The following is a 23489-nucleotide window of genomic DNA, read 5'->3' as shown; positions in this document are numbered from 1 at the left end:
GAAGGGTTTTCTTGCTCTGTTTTGACAGCTGCCTCCTGGTCCACATATAGGTTTTGCAGAAGCACAATCAAGTGTTCTGGAATTCCCATTCCTCTTAGAGTTAGCCACAGTTTGTTGTGATACACACAGTCAAATGTCTTCGCATAGTCAATGAAACACAGATAGACATTCCTCCTGTACTCTCTGTTTCTAGGCAAGATCCATCAAACATAATATCCCTAGTGGCACGATCTCTTCTAAATTCAGCTGGCACATCTGGTAGTTCTCTATTAATGTTTTGTTCCTAGTAATTGGGCAATATTTAAAACATTTATCTCTTGGAAAAAATTGTATTGATAGAATGATATCAATAATATCTTAAAAGTTTAAACAGAAAAAAGTCATATCATCAGCCCTTTTATACAAAGCTCGTTGTTCTGTTTGGGGTGTTATTTTTTTTCCAGATCTTCTAGACTGTCTTTGCTTGTTGTTGACTGCCTTCGGGTCCAGCATGAATCATAGTAATCCTATGAACAAAAGGCCTGAAACTCCTCTATAATCATCCACATTTATCCAAGCTCATAGAGTTTCTGGAGGCATGTTGTACCTGTCATAGACTATTATTGACTGAGTGGCCTGCGATGCATAGCGAGTCTATGTACAGCAGCTCTGAACCCTTCCCTATCCTGAGCCAGTCTCACTAATTCTGTCACACCAACCCTCATCACTCCAGTTATCGATCCATCTCATCGAAGGTCTCCCTCTTCTGCACTATTAATTCATCCTTCTGAGCATGATGTCTTTCTCCAAGGACTGATCTCTCCTGGCCACGTGCCCAAAGTAAGTGAGGCAGAACTTCAAAACCCTAGCCTCCAAGGAGAGACTTGGTTTCACCCTCTCCATGACAGACAGATTTGTTTTCTTGGCAGTGTACAGTATGTTCAAGACTTCTCCAGTACCACAACTCATAGGCATCTATTTTTCGTCTGTCATCCTTAGTCATTGTCCAACTCTTTGAAGCAAAACAAGTAATTGAGAAGACCATGGCCTGAATTAGGCTCATTTTTGTATCTAGACTGACATCGTTGCTCTTCAGCACTCTGGAGAGGTCCATGAGAGCAGATTTTCCCAATGCAATTTGTCTTTTGATTTCCTGACTGCTAGTGTTAAGAGTGTTGACTATGGATCTGAGCAAGCTGTAATTGCTAACAACCTCAATTTCTTCTCCATCTGTAATGGTGCTGAAAATTGGCCCACGGTGAGAATCTTTGTCTTCTTGATGTTGAGCTTCAGTCCATATTGAAGACTACAATCCTTGATCTTTTGCAGCAAGTGCTTCAGATCTTCTTCAGTTTCAGCAAACAAGGTTGTATCATATGCATATCGTAGGTTGTTAATGAGTCTTTCTCCAATCTTGATGCCACACTCCTCCTCATAAAGCCCTGCTTCTCAAATGATTTGTTTTGCATACAGATTGAAAAGGCATAGGGACAGGATTCCGCCCTGATAAACTCCTTTCCTGATTTTGAACCATGTAATGTTTCCTTGCTCTGTTCTGAGGACAGCTTCTTGGTCCAAGTATAGGTTTCATATAAGCACAATCAAGTGTTCTGAGATTCCCATTTTCCTCAAGGTTAGACACAATTTATTGTGATCCACACACAGTCAAATGCCTTTACATAGTCAATGAAACACAGGTATTTCTCTGTTACTCTTTGCTTTCTCCCAAGATCCATCTGACCTTGGCAATAATTTCTCTAGTGCCACGACTTCTTCTATATACAGCTTGTATATCTGGTAGTTCTCTTTCAATGTACTGTTCCAGTTGTTTCTGGATGATCTTCAGCAGGATTTTGCTAATGTGTGATATTAATGATATTGTTCAATAATTTCCACATCCTATTATGTCATCTTTTTGTGGAGTGGGAATAAATGTGGATATCTTTCAATCAGTTTGTCAGGCAGTAGTCCTCCAGATTTCTTGGCACAACTTGATGAGTATATCAAGGGCAGCATCTTTTTGTTGAAATATGTCATTTTACATTCCATCAGTTCCTGGAGCTTATCTTTTTCACCAACTCCTTCAGAGCAGCCTGAACTTCCTCCTTGATCATCATTGCCACTTGCCCATATTTTGTTTCTTGAAATTCTTCTGTGTTAGCCAATTCTTTTTGGTATAATGACTCTGTATACTCCTTCCACATGCTTTTCATGCTTCTTGAATCGTTCCATATTCTTCCCATTGCATCCTTAAGCATTGCAACTTGTGGCTTGAATTTATTCTTTAGTTCTTTTAGCTTAAGAAATGCTGAGCGAGTTCTGCCCTTTTGATTTTCTGACTCCAGTTCCTTCCTTGCTCATTTCATTATAATATTTTACCTTGTCTTCCTTTGAAATCTTCTATTCACCTCCTTAACTTCTTGATTTCTTCACTTTGCTTTGGCTTCTTGGTGCTCTAGTGCAATATTCAGAGTCTCTTCTGACATCCATTTTGGTCTTTTCTTCTTTTTCTTTCTTAGTAATGATGTTTTGAATTCTTCATGAATGATTTTCTTGTCACTCACAATAAATGGCCTTTTTAAATATGAAAGCAACCCCATTTTTTCCTCACCTTTTAATCTCCACCTAATAGATCATATGATCTTGAGACTCAAAATGTCCCTTGCCTATCTATCTCATTTTACTAATCCCAGTATGTCAATATTTATGTGTTCCATTTCATTCTTTACAATGTCCAGTTTTCCCACATTTGTGCTTCTCACATTCCATGTACCAATTGTTAATTTCTTCTTACAACTGTTTCTTCTCCTTTGTGTTTCCAAATTTGAAGGTTTAACTTTAGTTGCCGTGTCTGTTAGTCTAATCTAAGTGTGCTCTGCTGTACATAAGGTTTTAAAGGCCAGTTATATTTCAGAAGTGGATGGCCAATCCTTCTAGGAAGAAGACTTAGGAAGTCTGTCCTAATATGGATGTTCACTGTTTGAAGACTATCTGACAGAGAAGTATTTTTATCTAGCAAGTGAGACACTTCCCTTACAGAAATAACCAATGCATTCGCTGCCCATTCACCCCAAGCATGTGTAACTTCTCTACCCTTTCCCTGCTACCTCCCCATTCCTTCCACACATGGCTACCTGATCAAACCCTCCTTTCCCAGGCCATCTCTCAATATGATCACTAGTTGCTACTGTGATGCCTTGCACTACACACATATACTAGTTTCTCACACTGTTATCCATCTCTTGTTTAGGAGGATGTAAGCCCAAATCCCATGTACCAACTTCAGAGAATAATTTTTCCCAAATCCTGATAATGGTCTAACATGATTTTATTATACTATATTTCAGTTTAATCAACCATTGTTGAATACTGTTGACAGAATAACATATTGTAGGATTAGAGTCACTGAAGATATCTTCACTTTATTTGTATTATGTTTTCACATTTCTGGTCATCTTTTCATCATTTTCTTGCCTTTGTACTTCAGTAGTATCCCTATTATGTATTCTATAAAGCATAGAACTATGTAAAAATTGATATCAACAGAAAATGTTATGGGTGAATATTTCTATAGTTCTATTCCTATAGCTTTGTGATGGTTAGGATTGTGTTATCTTGGCTGGCTATGATTCTTCTGTTTGGAATATATAATACTCATGAAGCCATGTCTTCTAATGTAATCTCCAGGGTGGGATATTACATAATTGCCTCCATAATTAAACCTGTCCTAAGTAGCTAATCAGTTGAAATTAAGGTTCCTCAAATATATGGACTACACTGAAAAAAATGTGTGTGTGTGTGAATTCTTTTCATACTATCTAAATTTTTATTAAATTTGGATTTGTTGTCTGGCTCATAGTAAGCTTACCTTCGGTTCATTGGACTTGATTCCAGTGTCCTGCCATATTCCATGCCAATCTTGGGAATTACTGTCCTCCATATTTGGATCTAGAAGCATTTTATTCTCTGGGTTTAAGGTTGAGTCTACTTTGAGCCATCACCAGTCTTTAATTTTTTTTATTAAATGTTACTTGCTATGATATTGGAAGCTATGCTACCAATATTTAAAATATCAACATGGTTATCTATGGTGGGCAAAGTTCAATAAAGCTTCCAGAGTAAAATAGACTAGGATGAAGGATTGGTGATCTACTTCTTAAAATACTGAAAAGTGAAAATTTATAAATAGCAATGGAACATTTTCTGATGTAATTACAAATGATGAGCCATACTAGTTGAAAAACATAAAAAATATGACCGTTGAAGGTATAAGTAAAAAGAGTATAGGAAACACCTTATGCCTGGGCATACCTGTCTGACCTCCACTAATTCTCCTAAAAGAGTAGTCACCATTTACAACTCCCACAGTACAAAACTGAGTCCCAGAAGGACAGAAACACCCACAGACACCAATTCAAATGCCTCTTGTCCTTCAAATGGTTCTTGCTGCTTTATTACTGGGTCCATTTTTTCATGGCGTGACAGAATGATACTCACAGTTCTGTGGTAATTAGGGAAGCTAACAAATTATAATTCAAGTTAAACACAAGGGCAAATTCTTTAGTTAGGGCAGTTTCTCAGAAGTATTCTCAGGCCTTTTGACCTTCAAGTTCAGGGCTTTAGGTCAATGTCACATAGCTTTCTTTGTTGTAGTTGCTATGCCTAATCAAGTGGAAACTAAATAATACTTGATCCTCCAGTGGGTTCTCAGGCTATAAATCTCACAATAGGAGACCACCCAGCTTTCTCTCCACAGAGCATCTGATGGATTTGGATGGCCAGAACATTCTCCTAAGGGGTATAACACTGATGTCTCAGTTTGCAGTACTGAGGTAACTTGGGGTTGCTGTGATGCTGAATGCTATGCCACAGGTGTGCCAAATGCCATAATGGTTATCCGTGGTGGACAGTGTTCGCTAGAACTCCCAGATGAAGGCAGGCTTGGAAGGAGCATTGGCACTCACTTTCTAAACAGCATGCCTTTAGAAAGTCTATGAACATTAGAGAAATGATTATAGTTATATAACGGGGTTCAGATCTTTGGTTCATAGGGTCACTATGAGTAGTGCTTGAACTTGACGGCACTTAACAACAACATTTTTCGGTTGACAGTGAAACTCCTTACCTACTAGACCAGCAGAGCTCTCTATAGCTCCTAAGTTGTTTTTGTGTACTTTCGAGTTGGAAACAACCCATAGCTGACTGTCCAGTGGGTGTTCAGAGGCAGTAAATCACACTGGAGGAGACTGCTCATCCTTCTTCCACAGAGCAGATGGTGGAATTGAATCATGTACCTTTGCATTGGCAATGTGATTCCTTACCAATAAGTCAACAGAGTTCTTCAGAGTTCCTGTAGTCCTGCCAATTATGATGCATCCCACTCAGTTTTCCAGAAAGCTTGGGTGAAGGCTGTCAGCTCTGGTTACCTTAGTGAGCAGAAGTCTCTGGTTCTCTGCTGCTACTGCTGCAGTATCTTGATTTTAGTCTATTTCTGTCTGATGCAGTAATTTCTGGTCTCTAAGAACCATTCTCTATTCCTTTCTTGCTGGTAGCAATTTATCTTCTGTCTCTAAGCTGAACAATTTAAGCTTGATGGGATGATAAAACTGACAAATCACCTCATTAATAGCCTACATAATCTAAAGATTTGAACTACTAACTCAAATGTAAATGGCTTGAGTCCACTAGCTGCTCTGTGGAATAAAGGTGGGTCATTTCTTCCTGTGAGACTTACAGCCTCTGAAAACTCACTGGAAGTTCAGCTGAGTCCTGAGTTAACAACACATAAAAACAACAGAATCAACCCAGTCTTGTAGTGAAATTCAAAGCAACGGTCGATGAAAGTAATTTTGAAAAATAATAACCACATGATTCCTCTTCAAAGAGGAGACCATTGTGATGGTATGAGTGAAATTAAAGCACTTGAACCAGCCATTACTATTTAGAGTATGGAATGTAGAAAGTATGAATCTAGGAAAATTGGAAGTTTTCAAAAATGAACTAGAACATTTGATGACCAATATCCTAGGCATTAGTGAGCTCAAATGAACACATATTAGTAATTCTGAATCAGGAAATAAAATAATATATGATATAATAAATAACTACACATCACATTCATCATAAAAACTGAACATTTCAAATACCTTTCTTGATGTACAACACTGTCAATTGTGGGAAATCCATATGAACACAAGGAAGAGTTTTTAATATGATTATTATTCAAATTTTTGCTTTATTTATTTAGTTATTTATTTATTATTATTCAAAGACTAGTAAAGCAAAGAATGAAGATATTGAATGTTTCTGATAATATCTATGGCCTAAATTTGACCAAAAATGCATTTAAGATGCATTGATAATTACTGGTGATTGAAATGAAAAAGTTGGAAGCAAGAAAGACCAGCAGTCAGAAAGCATGGTCTTGATGATGAAAGAATTGTGCAAAGTTCAAAGACTTATTCATTGAAAATACAGAGTAAAACAAATTGTGACTGCACAGAGGCATCACTGGAAGGATATGCAAGAATCAAATCAACATGTTTGCGGGGAAAGACAATGGAGAAGCTCAATATAATTAATCATAAGAGATTCAGAAGCTGACTGCACGAAAGATCATAAATTACACCCAAATTAAAGAAACTTAAAATAAGTCCACAAAAATACAAATAAGACTTTGAGTACATCCCAATTTAATTTAGAGACCATTTTAAGGATAGATTAGATGCACTGAAAAATAACAACTGGACATCAAAAGAACTGTGGAATCACATCAAAGAACATCATATATAAAGAAAACAAAATGTCATTCAAGATATGTGAAAGGTAAAAATGAATGTCCTAACAAACTCAGAAACTTGTTTTAGAACATTGTTGTTTTAGGTGCCATCGAGTAGAGTACAAGCCCTATGAACAGCCATTCTGAAACAGCCCCTCTCCTGTGTCATTCTCATCATCTCTGAGACAGTAGAGCCCATTGCTGAAATCACAGTGCCAGTTCATCTCATTGGGGGTCTTTCTCTCCTTCACTAACTCTCCATCCTTCCAAGCATGATGTCCCTTTCCACGGACTAGCCTTGCCTAGCTACATGTCTGTCCAAAGTATAAAAGACAAGGCTTAGTCGTCTTTGCCTCCAAGAAATAATTTGGCATATCCTTTCTATGATCTGTCTGTTTTTTTGCCAGTCCATGAGGTATTCAGTACTCTTCTCAAGCACCACAACTCAAAGGCTTCCATTCTTTTTCCATCTTTATTCATTGTCACTCTGATGCATAGCAGGTGATTGACATGAACATTGCCTGAATTAGGTGCACCTTAGTTGTCAGACTGATACACTAGATCCCATTACAGTAGTCACTGTGTCAATATGTCTGGCTCAGGGTCTTTCTCTGTTTTCAGCCTTTCCAAGCATCATGTCCCTCTTCAAAGAATAGCTCCATCTAGTATTATGCCTGAACTATTGAGGTGAAGTTGCGAAAATGACAACTATGTCTTGGTAAAGGTGCAACCAGGGTGGTCCTTGGAGGCAAAGGCAGTGAAACTTCAACTCATAAATTGAACATCTTGTTAGCAGGGGACAGTAATGGAAAATGAGATTCTCACCACTGGGCCAGTTGACAGCACCAGGATGGATGGAGAAGAGATTGAGTTTGTTAACAGTTAAAGCTTTCTCAGCTCCACAGTCAACACTATTTAACATCAGCAGTCACAAAATCAAAAGACAAATTGCACTGGGTAATTCTACTCTCAGGGACTTTTCCAAAGGTCTAAAGAGCAAGGATGTCAGCCCACAGGCTAAGGAACATCTGATCCAGGCGTGGTCTTCGCAATTACTTATTATGCATCAGAGAGCTGGGCAATGAATAAGGATGATAGAAGAAGAATCGATGCCTTTGAGTTGTGGTGCTACAGATGAGTCTTTAACATACCAGGGACTGCCAGGAGAATAAATAGGACTGTTTCAGAGAGAGTAAAACCAAGTTTCTCCTTGGAGGCAAGGATATTGAAGCTCTGTCTCACATACTTTGAGCACATGGCTAGGAGAAACCAGTTGTTGGAGAAAACCATCATGCTTGAGAGGATGGTGGGACAGTACAGGAGAGGAAGACCCTGAATGAAATGGATTGACATGGTAACAGGACAATGGGATTAAGCACGTAAAAACAACAATAGGAAAATATAAAAGAAAAGCATTATAGTAGGCTAGAAATTCCTAGATAGGATATGAAAAGCCTGAGCAACAAAGTAAAAATTAATCAATTAAATTTTACAAAATTTAGATTACTTTGCTTTTCAAATAAAATTGTTAAGAAAATCAAAAGGCACAGAATATTTTTGGAGGAAATAATTATGAATTTGAAAAATGGGCAAAAGATTTTAGCAAATACTCCGCCAAAGATGACATATGGATGACATTAGTCAACATCATTACTCAATGTGTGTATTCAAATACAAGCCACAATGAAAATGTCACATACCCTCTAGAACAATTAAAAGTAAAAGGACTGATTTCAAGCATCACCACGGATGTGTAAACACTGGCGGAAATAGAAAATATTACAGTCACATTATGTTATGGATTGAAATATCTTTACAAAATGGCATGCCAAGTTTGCTAGCTATGATATGAGTCTCCATGGTTTGGCAGGTATGTAACAATATAATTTTGCAGTTTTTTATAAAGGTAAGCAGTACTACTGGTACAGTGGATTAAGTGTTGTTCAGTTAGTAGTTCAAATTCACCAGATTCTCTACAGAAGATAAATGAGACATTCTTTTTCTATGAAGATTTGCTGAATCTATGGGGAAGTTCTGCTCTTTGTCTTATAGATTGTTGTGAGTCAGAATCAATTAAACAGCAGTGGATTTGATTTGAGTAATTTTGTTATCATTTCCTATGTTGTAAGGGGAATAAAGTCAATTACTGTAAAGGAATTTGGGTGGGATGTAATGCCTTTACTCAGTTCACTGCCCTGGTTCCATCTAAAGAAAGATTTAGTGAAGTGTGGCTTGTATAGCTTTTTATCTCACAAAAGATAAAATGTGAGAAAATAGAGCAAAGGTAGAAACTGAGTGTCATAAATAAATAAATAAATTCTGAGAGTGGAGTAGATTATTTGGACCTGAGGTTCCTGAGCTGAGAACCATCTACACCCAAAAACTGAAATCAAGACAGATAATCTCCAAAGAACTCTGGAACCACATATATTGAAAGGGGACCAGAATCTTCCCCCAGCATTGACAGAGAAAAACCGTTTTCTCCAAGAAGTGTGACTTTGAATTTAAATTTTTTTGTAGCCTCCTAATCTGTGAAGGAAGAAATTTGTTTGTTATAGTCATCAAATTATAGTGTTTTTACTATAGCAGCACAAAATAACTGAGACATCTTAAAAACACTTAGAGCTAACCCTTTCATGGGCTTTCCAAAGCTTTAAGTCACAGGAGAAGAGATTGCCTATCTTTCTCTTTTTGAAACTAAGTTGAATTTGAAGCTGCAGAAAGTTGTCACCTTCAGGTGAAGAATGCGACTTCATACTGATTAACTCACTAGAGGTGCTGCTGTTGTTGTGTGCTGTCAAGTTAAGATTGACACATAGCTGACCCTCCAGTAAGTTTTCAGAGTCTTAATTGCACAAGAGTGGGATTATTCATCCTTCTCCCATGGAGCAGCTGGTGGATTCAGAACAACTTCTTACCACACCAGATCACCATGTACTAGAAATAAAAGGAATGAAAGCCAGACAGAAAATGGAAGGGTCTCAATATACTTTAAAAAGTAAACAGAAAAATGGTTTGCCTTTTTTGACCTGGGTGTCTGTTTGGCAAAGTTCACTGATACCAGGGAAGGTTGAGACACAAAGAAATCTTCAGGGAACATCAGACCTGATTTTGAAGAAAATAAAGAGTTTTCTCCATAACCAACACACAGAGGCTTCTCCTAGAGCAAGCATCTTGAACTTGGACTTTTATTCTATTTGAGTGTAAAAGACTAAATTACTACTTATTGAAATAATTTACCTTTGGAATCTCTGTTTTAACAGTATAAACTAAGACAGAATTCATATAGAAATTTCTTATAAAGGTAAACAACATTTTATCAAACAACCTACTAATCTCACATCTAAATATTGCCTCGAGAGAAAGAAATATCCACTCAACCAAAGGCTTTTATTTCAAAGTTCGATGTTGCTGTTATGTGCCTTTGAGCCGCTTGCGACTCATAGCGTCCCTATACACAATAGCTCTGAACACTCTCCTATCCTGAGCCAATCTCACTCTCTGACACACCTATCCCTATTAGCTCATTTACTGTGCCAATCCATTTGTAGTCTTCTCCTGTGCTGTCCCTCTACTTTTCGAAACATGATATGCTTCTCCAAAGACTGGTCTTTCCTGACCACGTGCCCAAAGTATGTGAGATGGAGTTTCAAAATTGTTACCTCCAAGAAGCAGGCTGGTTTTACCCTCTCCAGGTCAGGTCTGTTTTTTCTTGTGGCAATCCGTTGTATGTTCAGTACTCTTCTCCAGCACAACTCAAAGGTGTCAATTTTTCTTCTATCATTCTTATTCCTTGTACAGCTCTCTGATGCATCACAAGTAAATGAAAAGACTATGGCTTGGATCATGTGCACTTTAGTCTCTAGACTGACAGTGTTGTTCCTCTGTACTCTGGAGAGGTTAATGTTGTTGTTGTTTTTAAGTATCATTGAATCATAGGCAACTCACAGCAATTCTATGAATGGAAGACCTGAACACTTATATAACTTTCTTTGTTCCTCCAAGTTCATAGGGTTTCCAGAGGCAAGCTATTTCAGAAGCTTGCTTCCAAGCTTGTTTTAATCAGGGAGCTCCATCAAACACTGTCCACCATGGGTGACCATTATCGCATTTGACCTATCAGTGCCATAGGGTTCAGTATAACAGCAACCATGAGTTATCTCTGTACAGCAAATGGACAGACCAGGGCTATATCACCTAGAATAATATTTGACCAAAACTAATTAAAACCAGGCCTGTGGATTGTGGATTAAAGTCACTCACCTTTGGCTTTGTAGCATCACTTTCTCTCAACTAGGCCAACAGAACTCTCTCTATGTTCATAGAAAGAGAGGTTCATAGACACTTTCTTATTCATAATCGTACCAAAAAGGAAAAGATGCAAATGTCCATTGCCTAGTAAACAGATATGCACTTTCAGCTATATCTATGCAAAAGAACATTATTCCAAATAAAGTGGAGCTATCTATTTTATGAAATATGAGTGAAACTCATTGTCCTTGAGCCAAATTTTGACTTGTAGCATCCTTATGGTACATAGTAAACTGCTTCATAAGGTTTCTGAGACTGTGGATATTTAATACAACAGGTATTTTTTCCCCCCTAAATGAACTGTTTGAACCACCCACCATTTAGCTAGTTGTTCTTAAGTGCCTTAGAGTCACAGATTACCCATAGTGACCCCATGAACAAAACTCTTGAACATAAAACTTTCATCTTTTCTATTTAGCTAGTAGCTGAGAATTTTACCACTATATCACTTATGCTTTTAAAAAAAGAAAGAAAACTCTGTACGATGTATGAGAGCATTTCTCAAAAATTTTAAAAAATATCTGCTATGATATAAACAGGCCATTATTAGCCAGAGGCCAAATGTGAGGAAAACGAGTTGAAAACCAAGGGATTTTGGAAAACTTCTTTATCTTGATGAAAGAGCTGTGTAATTTGATGACACTTGCATGAATGTATACACATGATGCAGCTCTAGTGGCCTAGTTTGAGTGTGTTGTGCTGCCTAGTCTCTAGAGTGTCATGCCGGTAACCCTACCAGTAGCACAATACCAGTGGTTCAAATCTACCAATGATTCCATGGGAGAAAGATGGGCAGTGTCTACCTATTTCAATTTACAGATCAGAAACCTAATAGAGGTCTCCATAAGTCAGGATTGGCCTGACAGCACTAACTTTGAGGTTTTGATACACTTGATAAAATCATCCAGTTACATCTATTTTAAACAGCCCAGGTTTGTATGGCTGGGGCTTTAGTGAGTATACATGTTATTACATGTAGCTCGAGACTCAATACATTTTTTTTACATGTGAAATGTGTCTTGAATTCTGAATAGTCACACACTGTGCTTTTGAGTCTGCACCAATCAATTTAAGACACACATATTAGGACTGCAGTTGACAGTTCATAAACCAACTGGAGATCCTTTAATTTATTGGGCTAGGAAGAATGTTTAGATGTTTTCACTGTAGAACTGTAGTCCTGGACACCACATATGTTACAGAGTAAGGTTTTATTTACTGTAATCATTACAGAAACAGTTAACTAGGCTTATCTTCTATGCTACCCATGGGTGGGTTTAAACCAGAAACTTTTGGGTCTACAGATGATTGTAAACTTGTCCCTCTCATGACCCTTTTGTGATGCTCCATGAAGCTAGCTTTTCTTGTTTCTGTAACGTTTAGGATTATGTTTCTAGTCCTTCTCTTGAAGGGTGTTAATGAGACATAAAAAATTCTTCAAGATCCTCCCAGTTCAGAGTTTTTATTGAGTGTTCATGTTCTCTCAGCAGCCATTGCCAAGCCCTTTTTTCTACAGACTCCCATCTACTTTTTGTGTCTCTCTTCTGTATGCCAGTCCACCTCTCCTTCTATATCTTTTTAAACAAAGTACCTCTATCTAGGGGTTCATCAGAGACTCTTTTCTGCCTCTTGCTGATTCCAAGCCTCCAATTTACAATGACAAACCTACAGAAGAGAACTCTACTGGAATAAAGTTCCGGGCAGGGAAAACTCTCAGAGCTCTGAGTCATTTCTCACTGTGTGCGGCTCTGCCTTCTCTGCCTTTCTCTGCTAAATTGCTGCACTCCATTCAGTGCTTCCCCAATGAGTTCTGTGTCAGCAACTTTGTGCAGCTGCAAGAACAGCTGCTGCTTCTCCTTCTCTCTCCTCACTAGTAGCTGTCATCTTGTCCAGTGCAGGAAATCTATCCCGTAGGCCTACAGAAAAGGAAAAGTAAAAAGCTGATAGTACTATACACACACATACACAAACAAAAAAAAACTGCTGAAGTTTCTGTCCTTGCCTCAATGTGATGCAGTTCTAGAAACTCTAGATGTGACTTTGGAAGTCATTTTAAGAAGAGCACTTTCAAAGAGGATGACTTTTAGGGCAACAAGTGATTTTAGGAAAATCCTTTTGCCCTCATTCAATCATTTCCTTTTCCAACTATCCCACGGATCAGATGACACTGTTTTATTCTTGTGGGTAAGTAAACTCACATATTAGGAATATGGAGCATACAGTAAGTTTTGTTACTCTTATGTGCCATTAAGTTGGAGCTGACTAATTGTTGACTTTCCAGTGGGTTTTCAGAGGTTGCCATTCACATAGAAGATGATTTGTCCATCTTTGTCCCACTGAGCAGCTAGTGGATTCAAACTGCTTGCCTTTGGGTTGCCAACACAACTTCTTACCTCCAGGCCACCAAAACTCCCTAGTAAATGGTCATAAATCAAACAAGGACTTGAGAGTGCTGGCTTGTCATGCTCATTCAGTAACCTGAATTTCCTCTTGTCATATTTCATTTAAAAAAACCATATGGTGTTCAAAATGCCTACAAAAACACAAGGGTTTTTTTTTCATTTCTTGGTAGTTGAGGGAGAAGCTTGTTTTATCCCAACTTTTCTGTTTCCAGGACTTCAGGGCTGTGAAGGAATGAGAACATGTTTCCACACCAAGATGTGATCCATGACTCAGAGAACAAGGGCATAAGACAACTTGTGTTTTTCTGTCTGACCTTGATCTTTCTCTGGTTTCCTAGACTGACTTATTTACAACTTGTATTTACTGGTTTCTCAGGCTAATCTACTTACAACTGTTCTTTATATCTTAAATATTTTCCTTGGAAAGCCAGAAATGATAACGAAATTTCTCTAAAATAAGATAATTATTCTGAAAACAGAATAATATATCCAAACATGCCTAATATATATTGTTTCATTTTGAAAATTACATCATCAAATATGTTTATTACAAAGGTGTATGTGTACACAGAGAGAGAGAGAGGATATGATTTCCAATAAGACTTCTGGATTAGGAAACCAGGTCAGTATATTTGTGCAGATGTTTAAAGATTGCTATAAAAAAAGATAAGCTAATTAAGAATTTATAAATCTCATTTCACTGTCCTTTCATAAAAGGTCCATATATAATAATATCTGCCTTAAATATCTCAAAGATATTGTTGTGAAAAGAATATGAGTTAATTTATATGAAACTTCTTTGCAAGCCATTAAGTAATATATAATGAAGGTAGCATTATTAGCAATGACAATATTTTGATAATCTACTATCAATCATCTCTTCTGTATGATTCAAGGCACTTTATACATACAAGGCAGTATAGACTCCTTGGATTGGCACAGACTATAAATATAACATGTTTCTTATCTTAAATTTGCCTACTTCAAGTTGTCATTCATATATCTTAGAGCTAGCTATTCATAACCTCAGCAATATGTGTTCCTTTGTCCCATGACCTCTTTGCCTTCATTGTTCCAGATCAAATTCTGTAACAATTTAAAATTCTTCCTACATGATTTCCGGAAACAGATCTCTCATTGAGAGGGTGAAACCAAGCTGCTTCTTGGAGGAAATTATTTTGAGACTCCATCTCACATATTTTGTGCAGCCACAAAGGACCAGTCTTTGGAGAAGGATAACATGCTTAGAAGGATTGAGGGACAGTGCAGGAAAGGAAGACTCCAGATGAGATGGATTGACACAATAACGGGGGTAATAAGGGTAAGTGTATTGGAGTTCGTGAGAAACACTTAGGATAGAGCAGGTTTCAGAGCTATTGTGCATAGGGGTCACTTTGTATTGTAGTTGACTTGACGGCACATAACAACAACAACAACAATTTTTACAACTCTGCCCTTTTTCACCCTGTTGTTTTTACTACATCATATCTAACATTCTCTAGCCCAGATTCCCTGAAACTATAATTTTTAACCTCCTCAGCTCCCCTTCCCCCTTTCTCTGCCTGCTCATGTACCCCTTCCTGACTGTAACACTACTTTGGAACACACAAGGGATGAATTTATAATTTTCCCTCTTCCTATATTAAAGGCAAAATGGACTCATACTTCTCAGATTTAACAAGAACCAATTATGCACAAAAATTAAAAAGTAGCTCTGAACCTTGTTTGTTAGACAAGTTACTAGGCAAATAGTATTTTTTAAATGGTACAAACATCTAGCCATGTAAACATTTGCAGAAAAATTGCAGGCACATGTTTTTTCTCTTCTATGACACCTATTATAAGGGCATAGTAGAATATGTAAGTGATATTGTTGCTGGGTGGGTAGACTAGATACTAGTAAATAATGGTGATCTCTTTATTTTAGGAATCTAATCAGTGTTGTTCTCTGCAATTAGGCTTCTAAGTCTGAGATTAACCTTTTGCCACCCCCAATACCTTTTATCTCCAGTCAGATTGCTGATGATAAATCACACAAGCTACCAAAAGCCATGCTGCCACAGCTCAGGCTTTATACACCAACTGAAGGAAATAACCCTCTAATAGCTCAGTTTAGACCAGTACTCTCATAATAAGCTGTAAATGACCTATGCTGAGTGGTGAACACAGATAAGTATTGACCTGGCAACTGAGGTAGCTAGAAATTAATTTTTCTCTCTGCTCAATCATCTTTTTAAATTTTTTGCCCCTTTGAAACTAGATGTGAAGTGCGTATCAGACCATTTTCTTCTCAATATAACATCATATTTTTCTGCAGAGAGAAATATCAATTATGATTCATCCATTGTCATTATTTCTTGGTGACATTTCACCTTGGTAAACTGATGTACGGATACCCTTCTATCTGTTGTACTTTGATGGTTTGCATGTTGCTGATGGCATTGTTGGAGGCAATGCTACTGGTATTCATAATGCTCCAGTAATCTGCGGTGGACAGGTTTCAACAGAGCTTCCATACTAAGATTAGGAATAAAGATCTAGAAAGTTCTAGAAATTAATCAAGGGAAATCTTATATGTTGTTGTTGTTGTTATGTGACGTCGAGTCGCTTGCGACTCATAGCAACCCTATGCACAACAACCCTAAACTCCGCTCTGTCCTGTGCCAATCGCACTGTCTCCGACACGCCCATCTCAATTATCCCAGTCACTGAATCAATCCACCTCATAGAGGGCCTTCCCCTCCTGCGCCATCCCTCCACCCTCCCAAGCATTATGTCCCTCTCTAAGGACCGGTCTCTCCTCACTACATGTCCAAAGTATGTTAGACGGAGCCTCAGAATCCTTGCCTCCAAGGAGCCACCCGGTTTAACCCTTTCCAGGACAAATCTGTTTGTTTTCCTAGCAGTCCATGGTATTCTCAGTACTCTTCTCTAGCACCACAGCTCAAAGGCATCAATTCTCCTTCTGTCCTCCTTGGTCATTGTCCAACTCTCTGATGCATAACAAGTGATTGCGAAGATCATGGCCTGCATCAGACGCACCTTAGTCTCCAGAGAGACACCACTGCCCTTCAGCACTTTGGAGAGGTCCCTAACAGCAGACTTTCCCATGGCAATGCGCCTTTTAATTTCCTGGCTGCTGGTGCCAAGACTGTTGACTATGGAGCCAAGCAAACTAAAGCTGTGTACAATCTCAATCTCTTCACCATCCATCCTGATGCTGCCAATTGGTCCAGTGGTGAGAATCTTTGTCTTCTTGACATTGAGCCTCAATCCATATTGTAGGCTGCAGTCCTTGACACACTGTAGCAGGCGCTTCAGGTCCTCTTCCGTTTCAGCAAGGAGGGTTGTGTCATGCGCATAACACAGATTTTGATAAATCATCCACCAATCTTGACACCACATTTCTCCTCGTAGAGCCCAGCTTCCCGGATAATCTGTTCTGCATATAGGTTGAAAAGGTATGGAGATAGGAAATCTTACATATCACAAGAAAATGCACAACTCACTATTTTGGTCATCATCCAGAGGAATCAATCACTTTGTAAAACATAGTGCTTGCTTCTATAAAAAGCTTGTGAGACTGAAGAAGACCCTTCATAAAATGATTATCCCAGCAGCTACAATGATGGTTGGAGGCAGGAGTGACATCCACTTCCTAAACAACATGCCTCCAAAACTCTATTAACTTTGATAAATGTTGATGGCTGTAGAGGGGCTTAACTTCTACTAGAGAACATTTCTGTTGCACACAGGGATTTGATTTTAAGAAAGTTCAATTCATTGATCTTATCTTCCCCTAGATGTGCATTTTTTATTTTTACTATGTTCATAAGCCTATTTACAGCATAGGCCAGGCATGGTATTGATACAAAAGGCATATAGATCTAATGAGTAAAATTAAAAAAAAAATACTGAAATTAACTCATCAAACGATGGTCAAGTGATATTTGAAGAGGTAATAGAAACCAGACATTGGAAAAACAGCAGCCTCTTTAACAAATGGTGCTGACAAATCTGAACATTTGGCTGCAGAAAACGGAAACAGGATCCACATCTCATGCTACACACATAAATCAACTCAAAGTGGATCAAAGACCGAGGTATAAAACCAAAAACATAACGATCATAAGAGACAAACCAGGAACAAAATTAGAAGCCCTACCCTAAGTCACAAACGATGGACTCTAATGTGCTGAACATCTTAAAGGAAAGGCAGGGCTGAGCCTAGATTTACTATATTGTACATAAGGTCACATGAGTCAGGCTGACTTAATAGCAGCTATCTGTCTGCTTCTCTCATTTCAAGACTTGGACTCAAGTACCAGTGAAGAAACAAACTAACTTGAAATTTCAAATATATTCCTTCATTTTGCTCTTATTATCTGAAAAATACAGTAGTAAGAGGACTTTTTAAAAACTGAAGTAACTTAATAAATGATGATTCTTTGTAGCATGTCTAATATTGTGAAAACTTACCCAGTGTAACTTCATATTGAATATCATTTCTTTCAAGAATAATTAAATTTATTACTTCTCCAGAATTACCAACTTTTAAATTTAGTGGCTGTCAACTTGACACATACAAGTTGAAGATTTTAATAGTTTAGAGGAAGAAATAAAATCCTTAGATCATTTATCATTTTGTTGTAAGGGAGTATAAAAATACACATTCTATTGCTTCTCCCACTGGTATTTAAATTTTACTTTATCTCCTATCATGATCATTGTGGCATATGAGTTTACGTAAATTATTACTATAAATCATCTTCTTCGGGGTGATTTTCATATTTCAAGAATTAATTAGCTGCACTACAGGGAAACTTTAATGTTTAATTAATAGAAAAGTATAAGTGGTCTTAATTAGACAGAGAAGAATTCACTTTTTCCAAAATGTTTATATAGAACACACACATTTAAATGAAAAAGAAATGCCATGTAATGCATCTGGCTGTCAGAAACTACTCAATGTTTTGTGTTTTGTTATTATTGTTATAGTAAAATTCTGGCAAAGTACAGTTTACTGTACTAAGTAAATGATTTATACCTAAGTACTAGCTTTTTCTTGACATTTACTTCAGAATGCTCAGTTCTTATTCCCTGAAATCTTAAATTAGAACATTTGAATCCCCTTTTAGCTGTCCTTATCTATAAACAGCACCCAATGAGTGCCTTTCTGCTCAGCATCTAGTTCTATAATGAGCAAAAAGTTCAAGGGCGCCTGCAATCATTTATCATTTCACCGGTAACATGCCATGTAACAGTCAGGAAAAGATACAGCAATAGGATGAAGATGGTGAGTTATATAGATAAGATTTCTGGAAAACACAATAAACATAAAAGCAACTTTATTAAAAGTTTATAAAAGCATAACGATATGCTTTTACTTGTAATTGCTCAAATAAAAGAGATGAGGCATCCTTTTGTCCACACTACACTCAAATCCCTATATGGAGTTTAAGACAACTCTTTTTTATTTTGTGAATGACTATGTTTGAAGTAAAGAATCATTAACACTGCAAAAAAAAAAATAAAAACAAAACATGTAAGATTGAGTATATCTTAGTTATGCACTGCTGCTATAACAAAAATAGAATAAACAGGTGTATTTTTTTCAAACAGGTATTTTTAGCAACCAGAAATTTACTTTCACATAGGTTAAGAAGCTAGATCTTTCCATTCAGACACAAGTTTTAGAAGAAGGCCTTTCCAGGATCTCTTTGTTGTTGTTGTTGTTAATGCTATGTACCATTAATTTGACTAAAACACATAGCAACCACCCTATGAAAAATAGCTCTGAACCCTGCCCTATTGTGAGGCAATCTCACTGTCTAAGCCACACCTATCCCCAGTTACTGGATAGTTACTGGGTCAATCCATCCTATCCATCCAGGGTTTTCATATTCTATGCTGACAATCCACCCTTCAAAGTCCTATGTACTTCCCAAAGGACTGGTCCCCCCTGACAACATGCCAAAAATATGTGAGACAGAACTTCAAAATCCTAGCCTCCAAGGAATACCTTGGTTTCACCCTTTCCAGGTTAGACCTGTTTGTTCTCTTGTCAGTCTATAGTGGTCAATACTCTTCTCCAGAACTGTAATTCAAAGGCATTAATTCTTCTATCATCCTTAGTCATTGTCCAGCTTGCTGATGAATAGCAAGTAATTGTGAGAAGCTGTGTTGCAATTTCAAAGTCATGTGGTTTAAATCCACCAGCTGCTCCGCAGAAAGATGAACAATCTTGTCCTGTTTGATTTACAGCCTCTGAACAGATGACGGAAGGTCAGTGCCATGCGACAACAACAATGTTCTTCATCTTCTGTTCTTTGACTCTTTTGTGATGTTTACATGACATGTCATCTCTCTTCCTTTTAATATATGCATACTTACTTTTTTATTTAATCTCCTCTTTTAGATCTTTAAATAGATTTATTTTAGAAACATCATACAGTAATACTGCTACATTAACATAACAAAAGAAACCTATTTCTAAATTATATTTAAAATAAAGAGGTTTGGAGGACAAAATACAACTCATAACACAGCAGCAATAGCTTCACATTTTATTGTCCTGGAATGAATTATGCTCTGCCGTCAAATACATGTATATAATGATATAACATGGGAGATAGGTATTGATTACTTATATGAAGAGTAAAGCAGCTGCAGAAGACTTCAAAGTGGTATTTGGAACCTGTAATTCTAGCTCATTCTTCATCTAATCTAAAAGAGTCTACCTAAGGTGTGGTCAATAATATGTTTACTTCACAGGAGATAAAAAGGAAAGAAAAGCTAGTAAAGTAGGAAAGGGCCTCATTTAGCACCAAGAAAGAAGATTACATATAAAGAATGTCTTTTAGACTAAAGTGACTATATTGGGAATCTTCTTGATCCAGGCGAATGCAAAAACATCTGAATATCTCCAAGGAACATGGAACTTTATTGTTAAAGGAGACAAAAGTCTTCCTCTACAACTGAAAGATAAAAGAGCTTTCTCCTAGAACCAGCATGCTGGTCGAGACTTTTAGCTTCCTAATCTTCACAAAAACAAATTTATGTTTGTTAAAGCTACCTGTTTGTAGTATCTTTGTTATAGCAGCACTAAATTACTAAACATCCATCTTGACCTTCAATTAAAGCAAAATACCTTGAGTTGCAATGTTTTTAGAAGCATGTTCAAAAACATTTAGAATAATTTATAGATCACAGAATTGTCTGTTAGTATTCAAAATACTTGTATTGTTTGTATTTTAAAAAAACACTGCATGCAATTACATCTATTTAAGAAGAAGCCATTTTGCAATTGAACACCTTTTTGTTTGAAACCAAAATTACAGATTATAGCAGACCAGAGGCTGTTTTCCATAGTAAAAAACAAATGAAAACAAAATATTAAATACAAGCTAAATAATTCCACATACAAAAGAAATTGTGAAGCACAAAAGATTTGGTGCAATGACAATCAGAGAGAAAAATATTCACACTAAGGCTGAATTGGGGGAAAAGTGTAACTCAAGAAAGGAGGGTCAGTCCCCTTCCACAGCTCACTTAGCGGAAACTTCTAAGACCAATTTTTTGTTGTTGTTGTTTTTTTTTTAAAAAAAACACCAAGATGAAATCTTGCTTCTGTGACACCTTTGTAGTATTACTTTCAGTAATAGTTGGTAAAAGAATTGTTGTTGTTGTTGTTATGTGCCATCGAGTCACCTGCAACTCATAGTGACCCTATGTAAAGCAATCCTAAACCCTCTTCTATCCAGTGCCAATCTTATTGTCTGTGACACACCTATCCCCATTATCCCAGTCACTGAATCAATCCATCTCATTGAGGGTTTTCCTCTCTTGTGCTGTCCCTCCACCTTCCCAAGCATGATGTCCCTCTCCAAGCACTAGTTCTGACTTACAACATGCCCACAGTATGTCAGAAGCTTCAGAATTCTTGCCTCCAAGGAGCTGCCTGGTCTCATCCTCTTTAGGACAAACCTGTTTGTTCTCCTAGCAGTCCATGGTATATTCAATACTCTCCTCCAGCACCACAGCTCAAACGCATCAATTCTCTCTCTACCATCTCTAGTCATTGTCCAGCTTTCTGATGCATAGAAAACAATTACAAATACTATGGCCTGATCAGGTGCACCTTAGTCTCCAGACTGACATCGTTGCTCTTCAGTACTTTGAAGAGGTCTCTGACAGCAGATTTTCCCAATGCAATTCATTGTTTAGTTTCCTGGCTGCTAGTGCCAAGCGTTGATTTTGGAGCCATGCAAACTAAAGCTGTTAACAATCTTAATCTCTTCATCTATTATGATGCTCCCAATTGGCCCAGTAGTAAGAATTTTTGTTTGCTTGTTGACCTTCATTATTATAAAATATAAAAATATTCAGATCGACTCAATGATAAAGTACAAGAGGTGGTTTATTTTCTTGCTGCAGTTCATGAAACTTGAGAGAACATTTTAAATGTTCTTATATAGAAATTGACAAATTTCTTAAGACATATGTTGTTGTGCTTAGTGTCCAGCTTGGTTGTGGGAGCAGAAATAGAAGTCAATGAACATGGAGTTTGCTTTGGGAATCAAGCTGTATGGGGAAGATAAAAAGTCAGTGATGAAGAGGTTCTCTTGGGGATGGATCTTGTTAGCCTTGGCATTGAAAGAGCTAATACAGCTGAAAAAGCCTTCAATGTTACTGTTGATTTAGTAGAAAAAAAATGGCCAGGGTGGAAACTGTACCAAGAGTAGTATGGAATTTAGTTATCACAACAGCTTCCTGATAACTGATAAGAATAAGCTTGGAGGTTGGAGAGAGCAGGGAAGTAGTGGGCAAAAGAAAAAGTGCAAGAATGAATGAGTTCATAATATCTATAATTAGCTATTGATTGCAACTAATATTGAGCAAGAGCACCCTGACATAAGAAACTGTGCTAAGAGGAAAAATTGGTGAGATAGTAAAAAACCGAAGTTTGATCTTGCTGTAACATAATAATAGTGTGACACAGGCAAGATTACAACTTCATCAGGTGGATACCGTGGGGGCTACAAGCTTCTGAATAAACATTTGAAAGAATGATGTCTCAAAAGCATAATTTCCATCTTACCTCAGGACTACAGTATTTTTTACATTCACTACTTTACAAAGAATCCTGATTCTGAGAGCTCTATTTTTTTAAGACTTTCCTGTTTGTGCCAAATATTTCACAACTATTAAAAATCAGCTCAACAATATTTGGAGATACAGTGAAAAAGAAGTCATAGCCTAGGATTAGGTCAGACAGAAGATACCGTCTGTACCAAAAACATCAACAGGCATTGAAAGTAATAGATAATAAAAAGGAAAAAGCCCACACAATGATGGAGGACATGAGAAAACTGAAAAAAAGGACTGTTCAAAGAGATGAAATCAATCCTTGAAAATATATTGATGTGGATAATGTTAATCTCTTTTCTCAATATGTAAAAGATGAAATAAGAATTTATAAGTAAAATATTTATCCTTAGTGATTATATAACAGATAAACTATCTTTTTCAATGCTAGATTATTTTTCTAAGTTTATAAATCTAATGTGAGTAGATGTATTTATTATCTAGAAGCACAGAAGTGATAGCTTGACTATTAAAACTATGTATACTTTTGTTGAAATACTGAGGAAGAAAACAACTTTGGAATTGGTCACACAGATCATACGCTGTGGTTAAATTGTTATAACTACAATAATGATTATTTTTAAGCTACCTTTTCAATCTGTATGCAGAACAGATAATCCAAAAAGCTGGGCTGTATGAGGAGGAGTGTGGCAACGGGATTGGTGGAAGAATTATCATCAATCTGTGTTATGCAGATTGAAGATTAACCCTGCTTGCTGAAACTGAGGAGGAACTGAAGCACTTGCTGCAGAAGGTCAAGGACTACAGCCTTCAGTATGGATTGAAGCTCAACATCAAGAAAACAAAGATTCTCACCACTGGGCCAATTGGCAGCATCAGGATGGATGGTGAAGAGATTGAGTTAGTTAACA

At 37.2% G+C, this 23489-nt stretch overlaps 1 pseudogene; it reads left to right on the top strand.

Moving 5' to 3' along the window:
• Positions 1–22542, top strand: part of LOC102850538 — a 90006-nt pseudogene extending 67464 nt beyond the window's left edge.
• Positions 22543–23489: the final 947 nt, after the last annotated feature.

The sequence above is a fragment of the Elephantulus edwardii genome, unplaced genomic scaffold, assembly GCF_000299155.1.
Source record: "Elephantulus edwardii isolate Elephantulus edwardi_28Jun2011 unplaced genomic scaffold, EleEdw1.0 scaffold00032, whole genome shotgun sequence".
NCBI classification, from domain to species: Eukaryota; Metazoa; Chordata; class Mammalia; order Macroscelidea; family Macroscelididae; genus Elephantulus; species Elephantulus edwardii.
Note: the sequence above shows the minus strand (reverse complement) of the source record. Positions and strands in the feature narration are given on the sequence as shown.